Consider the following 6965-nt stretch of genomic DNA (forward strand, 5'->3'; position numbering starts at 1 on the left):
GGATACAATTGGGGGCATATTATTATTATTATTATTATTATTATTATTAGTAGTAGTAGTAGTAGTAGTATTAACATTATTACTGGCATTTCTGATATTAATAATAACTATATATATATATATATATATATATATATAAAATCTATATAAATAAAAATGTAATGTTCGTTTGTGGGATTCACAGAACTCAAAAACCACTGGATTTTGTCATTTAGGAGTTGTAGTTGCTGGGATTTATAGTTCACCTACAATCAAAGAACATTCTGAACCCCACCAACGATGGAATTGAACCAAACTTGGCACACAGTTCTCCCATGACCAACAGAATATACTGGAAGGGTTTGGTGGTCAGTGTCCTTTGGTTTTGGAGTTGTAGTTCACCTACATCCATAGATCACTGTGGACTCAAACAATGATGGATCTGGACCAAACTACAAGAATACTCAATATGCCCAAATGTGAGCACTGGTGGAGTTTGGGGGACATAGAATCCTGACATTTGGGAGTTGTAGTGGCTAGGATTTATAGTTCACCTACAATCAAAGAACATTCTGAACCCCACCAACGATGGAATTGAACCAAACTTGGCACACAGTTCTCCCATGACCAACAGAAAATACTGGAAGGGTTTGATGGGCAGTGTCCTTTGGTTTTGGAGTTGTAGTTCACCTACATCCAGAGATCACTGTGGACTCAAACAATGATGGATCTGGACCAAACTCTACAAGAATACTCAATATGCCTAAATGTTCAAATGTGAACACTGGTGGAGTTTGGGGGAAATAGAATCTTGACATTTGGGAGTTGTAGTTGCTGGGATTTATAGTTCACCTACAATCACAGAACATTCTGAACCCCACCAACGTTAGAATTGGCCCAAACCTCCCACACAGAAAAGCCATGTGGGCCACAGCAATGCGTGACAGGGGACGGCTAGTACTAGTAATAATAATACAATATTATAATTATATATTTACATTACATGTAATATTACTAATAATATTACAATATAATGGTATACTGCAATATAGTAATCTATAATACTGATATTGTACTATGCTAATAATATAATATATTGTATGAAAATATATATTGTAAGCCGTTCTGAGTCCCCTTCGGGGTTTGAGGCAAACAGCCTCAAGTTGCTTTACTCTTTGTTTACTTCCCAACCGAAACTGCTGCCCAGATCACACCCATTGTCTTCATATCCCGGCCTCAAGAAAATCAGGATTCTGACGGTTCTGCCAGACACAAGATGTTGATCTTCCCCCATCATCACAATACCTGGCCAGCTAGAAGACCCCCGAGGGGACTCGCCAGCCCATGGACAAATAATTAATCATTTTAATCCATTCAATCCCCATTGTTTTCCGCTCATCCTGCCCATCCTTCTCCTGATTGGCCAGGAGGCCGAAGCGGTGCGAGCTCACCGAATGCCTAAAATGCTCGAGAGGTGGCCAAGCCTCTTCCCAGCTGGAGAGCGCCAGCCAATTAGCGCCAAGCCGGCAAGTGGGCGGGTGGTGGGGAATTCAAAATTTACAGACTTGTATTTCCTATAAAAATGTACTGTTTTACTCTGTATGGCATGTCTTTCCTGACGAACTATCGCGGTTTGACATCTGTACCAGCTGGACGAAATAAACACAACTCGGCGGCTTTTCTTCAACTTTGGTGAGATTTATTGGGAAAAATCTGGGAAAATTCTATTGGCTCTTTCCTTTGCTCGCCAGAGTACCAGACTCTCGTTGGTGGGTCTGAGGGCTCCTCTCTCCTGGGTGGGAGCCTCCAAATTCTAGCTCGATATCATTGTCTGTTTGAGGCAAGTGTGAATGTTGCAAGTGGTCACCTTGATTAGCATTGAACAGCCTTGCAGCTTCAAAGCTTGACTGCTTCCTTGGGAGTTTTGTTAAGGCTCTGTGAAAACTCCTTCCAATTCGGCCTGGAGTAGAACTCTGCTGGGTCCCGTCACTGACTAACCCACTGGGATTGTGGCGCAGCTGGCTGAGTGTCAGCTGCATTAAGATCACTCTGACCAAAAGGTCATGAGTTCGAAGCCAGCCCGGGTTGGAGTGGGTTTCCAACCGATTGTGTGTAGCCTGTTGTCGACCTTTGCAACCCGAAAGACAGTTGCATCTGTCAAATAGGAAAATAAGGTACCACCTTAAAGTGTGGGGAGGCTAAATTAACTGATTTATGAGGCCATAAAGAAGACTCCAGCAAGCATTCCAGCGGGGAAACATGTGGGGAATGCGGAAGTGCTTCATCAGCGTCGCAGATGGACGATGAAAGCGACAGCTCCCCTGGCGGCCAGAAAAAAAGTTAAATAGCCTCTGTGTATGTCTGTATATGTTTATATGTCAAAAATTGGCATTGAATGTTTGCCATATATGTGTACACTGTGATCTGCCCTGAGTCCCCTGCGGGGTGAGAAGGGCGGAATATAAAAGCTGTAAATAAATAAAAATAAACAAATAACCCAGGCATGGGCAAACTTTGTTCCTCCGGGTGTTTTGGACTTCAAATCTCACAATCTCTAACAGCCGGTACCAAATTTAATTTAAACAGAGGGCCAGGTCACAGTCCCTCAAACTGTTGGAGGGCCGGATTATAATTTTTTAAAGAATGAATTAATCCCTATGTACACTGCACATAAATTATTTGTAATGCAAAAAAAAAACCACTTTAAAACAATACAATAATTAAAATAAAGAACAATTTTAACAAAAAATAAACTTATTAGTATTTCAATGGAAAGTGTGGGCCTGCTTTTGGCTGATGAGATAGAATTGTTGTTGTTGTTGTTGTGTGCTTTCAAGTTGTTTCAGACTTAGGTTGACCCTGAGCGAGGGCCGGGTAAACGACCTTGGAGGGCCCTATTCGGCCCCTGGGCCTTAGTTTGAGGACCCCTGTCTTACAAGGTATCTATGACTTTCACTGGGCATGAATGATGCGCCATCCATTGTGATGCGGCGAATGTTCCAAGGCAGTTAAGGCTGGAGCAAGGGACCCAGAGTGAAGTGGTTGTCTCCATGAGCAAGGATCATGAAGACACAGCCAATGGGTGGATGATTTTTCATTTTGTCGTGTTGCCGCTTTCCTTTGAGGAAAGGAGGAGGGTGTCCTTCCCTTTCGGATGAAGGAGGGAAAGCTGAGGATTGGAGGAGACCTTGGATCCCTCTGGAAGAAGAGAAGCCCAAGAGAAAAGCAAAGGGGATTCGGCCCAAGGGATCTGCTTCTGAGCTCCTGCCCTATTCAGCTTTGTCGGTTTGGTCGAGACCCTGCAGGGTGAGTTTGATGGAAATCTATTTGTATATTTGGCAGACCGATTGGAAGGGGAATGCCCAGAGTTGGATCCAGGCTCATTCTTCCCAATGCCTTTCTGGGTCACAGTGGGAGTGAATTTGGCCATGGTGGTCCACACCTTAGTTACCTCTAGGTCGAACTATTGCAATGCTCTCTACATGGGGCTGCCCTTGAAGACGGCCCGGAAATTCCAATTGGTCCAACGGACGGCAGACAGATTATTAACTGGTGCAAATTACAGAGAGCGGTCAACCCTCCTGTTTAAGGAGCTCCACTGGCTGCCGTTTATTTTCCGGGCCCAATTCAAGGTGCAGGTTTTGACCTACAAAGCCCTGAATGGTTTGGGACCTGCCTACCTGTGCGACCGCATTTCCATCTACGAACCCACACAATCTCTTCGATCTTCCAGAGAGGCTCTTCTCTCGCTCCCGCCCGCATCACAAGACGAGAGAGAGGGCCTTCTCTGTGGTGGCCCCCCGGCTCTGGAACTCACTCCCCAGAGATATTAGGCAAGCCCCCACGCTGGCAATCTTCAGGAGGAATCTGAAAACCTGGTTATTCCAATGTGCCTTCAGTGATTGAACGTAAGATACTCCCTGACCAAACTTTGCACAAAATGACCCCAGAAGCACTTTATTTTATGGTTTGTGCAATTAAATCCCTCCTCATCCCCGGATCCTCCTCCCGATCTTTTACATTGTCCTTTTTCCCAATGTTTTTAAAATGTTATCCTTGAATTTGGACCTGCCCAGTGAAATCTTTTGTGTTTTAATGTTTGGTTTTATATTGTTGTGTTGCTTATTATATTGGTTTTGCATTTTATGTACTTTATTTTTTGGTTTTGTTATGTTTTTGTATTATATTGTTGTGTACTGTACTGATGGGCATGGCCTCATGTAAGCCGCACTGAGTCCCCCTAGGGAAGATGGAGCGGGGTATAAATAAAGTTTTTATTATTATTATTATTATTATTATTATTATTATTATTATTATTTTACTGACACAAAAGCACAGTATGTCACAGCAAACAGGATCTCTGTGCTGGATTTCGTATCACAAAATCACAAGTCAAACACTTCCCAAGCGTCTACGACTGTGTGATGTATTTTTGAATGATGCACGCAGATCCAAGTAAGGTGGCCTTTTGCAGTTGATAGATCGTGATTTTGTCAATGTTTATTGTTTCCAAATGCCGGCTGAAATCTTTTGGCATGGCACCCAGTGCGCCAATGACCACTGGGACCATCTGTACTGGTTGATGCCAGAGCCTTTGCAGTTCGATTTTGAGGTCTTGATAGCGGTTGAGTGTTTCCTGTTGTTTTTCCTCAATGCGACTGTCACCTGGTTTGGCGACATCAATAATCCAGACTTTAAAAAAAATTATTATTATTATTATTAGGTTCTTGTAGGTTTTTTTGGGCTATAGGGCCATGTTCTAGAGGCATTTCTCCTGACGTTTCGCCTGCATCTATGGCAAGCATCCTCAGAGGTAGTGAGGTCTGTTGGATATTGGAAAATGGGTTTATATATCTGTGGAATGACTGGGGTGGGGCAAAGAGCTCTCTGCTGAAGCTAGGTGTGAATGTTTCAGCTGACCACCTTCTTTAGCATTTGAAGGCTTGGCTGAGCCTGGGAAAATGTTCTGTTGAGAGGTGTTAAGATGAAACATGCACACCTAGCTTCAGCAGAGAGCTCTTTACCCCACCCCAGCCATTCCACAGATATATAAACCCATTTTCCTATTTCCAACAGACCTCACTACCTCTGAAGATGCTTGCCATAGATGCAGGCAAAACGTCAGGAGAAATGCCTCTAGAACATGGCCCTATAGCCTGAAAAAACCTACAAGAACCTACTGATTCCAGCCTTGAAAGCCTTCGACAATACATTATTATTATTATTATTATTATTATTATTATTATTTGAATTGTTTATTGTACTAGCCATAGGCCATGACATAAAATATACAACCTTTAAAAGTACAATAAGCACTTTCCAATATAAGTATTAAAACATGTTCCGTATACTTTAAAGTTATAGTAGTAATGACATAACAACAATTGCAAATGTCTGATTCCTATCATCCCAAAATATCTCCATTTCCATTTCTAGCTTCTGCTGTGGACTTTACTAGTTTGGCTCGGATTTTTTGGGCTGCAAATGTGGCAACCTTTAATGTTATATTTTTTGAATAATCCGCTAACAAGTCACAGATAACTGCTGACTGTTGCCATGCTGCCCTTTCTTCCAAAAGGGGTCCCAGAAGGTTGTTCTGAGGGTCATTATACAACAGGCAATGTAATAGATAGTGCAGCGTTTCTCAACCTGGGGGTCGGGACCCCTGGGGGGGGGGGGGGTTGCAAGGAGAGGTCAGAGGGATCACCAAAGCCTATCAGAAGTCACAGTATTTTCTGTTGGTCTTGAGGGTTCCATATGGGAAGTTTGGCCCAATTGTGTCGTTGGTGGGGTTCAGAATGCTCCCAAATGTCAAGGTCTTTGTTGTTCATTCGTTCAGTCGTCTCCGACTCTTCATGACCTCATGGACCAGCCCACACCAGAGCTCCCTGTCGGCCGTCACCACCCCCAGCTCCTTCAAGGTCAGTCCAGTCACTTCAAGGATGCCATCCATCCATCTTGCCCTTGGTCAGCCCCTCTTCCTTTTGCCTTCCACTTTCCCCAGCATAATTGTCTTCTTTAGGCTTTGCTGTCTCCTCATGATGTGGCCAAAGTACTTCAACTTTGTCTCTAGTATCCTTCCCTCCAATGAGCAGTCAGGCTTTATTTCCTGGAGGATGGACTGGTTGGATCTTCTCGCAGTCCAAGGCACTCTCTGCACTTTCCTCCAACACCACAGCTCAAAAGCATCGATCTTCCTTCACTCAGCCTTCCCTAAGGTCCAGCTCTCACATCCGTAGGTTACTACAGGGAATACCATGGCTTTGACTATGCAGATCTTTGTTGCCAGTCTGATGTCTCTACTCTTTACTATTTTATCGAGACTGGACATTGCTCTCCTCCCAAGAAGGAAGCGTCTCCTGATTTCCTGGCCACAGTCTGCATCTGCAGTAATCTTTGCACCTAGAAATACAAAGTCTGTCACTTTCTCCCTCTATTTTCCAGTTGTCAATCATTCTTTTTGCCATAATCTTGGTTTTTTTGATGTCAAGGTCTATTTCCGCCCAAACTCCACCAGTGTTCACATTTGGGCACATTGAGTATCTGTGCCGAGTTTGCTTGAATCCACAATGCTCTCTGAATGAGGTGAACTAAAACTCCAAAACTCAATGCCCACCAAATAATAATAATAATAATAATAAACTTTATTTCTACCCCGCCACCATCTCCCCAGTGAGGACTCGGAGCGGCTTACATGGGGCCAAGCCCGGACAACATATTACAGCAATAAAATCAAAGCATAAACAACAAACAACACCATCATCAAAATACATTTTTTAAAAGCAGTCATTAAAATAGCATTTTAATAACACAATCACGATAACAATGGGCGGGCCACATGTACAAGATAAAACAATTAAAAGACTGTAATGAGATAAAATAGGAGCAGGACATTTATGGGGAACTCATAAAACACATAGAGTTGTGAGGCCAAACCCTTCCAGTATTTTCTGTTGGTCGTGGGAGTTGTGTGTGACAAGTTTGGT

The sequence above is a fragment of the Anolis sagrei genome, chromosome 8 (genome assembly GCF_037176765.1).
Source record: "Anolis sagrei isolate rAnoSag1 chromosome 8, rAnoSag1.mat, whole genome shotgun sequence".
Lineage (NCBI taxonomy): Eukaryota > Metazoa > Chordata > Lepidosauria > Squamata > Dactyloidae > Anolis > Anolis sagrei.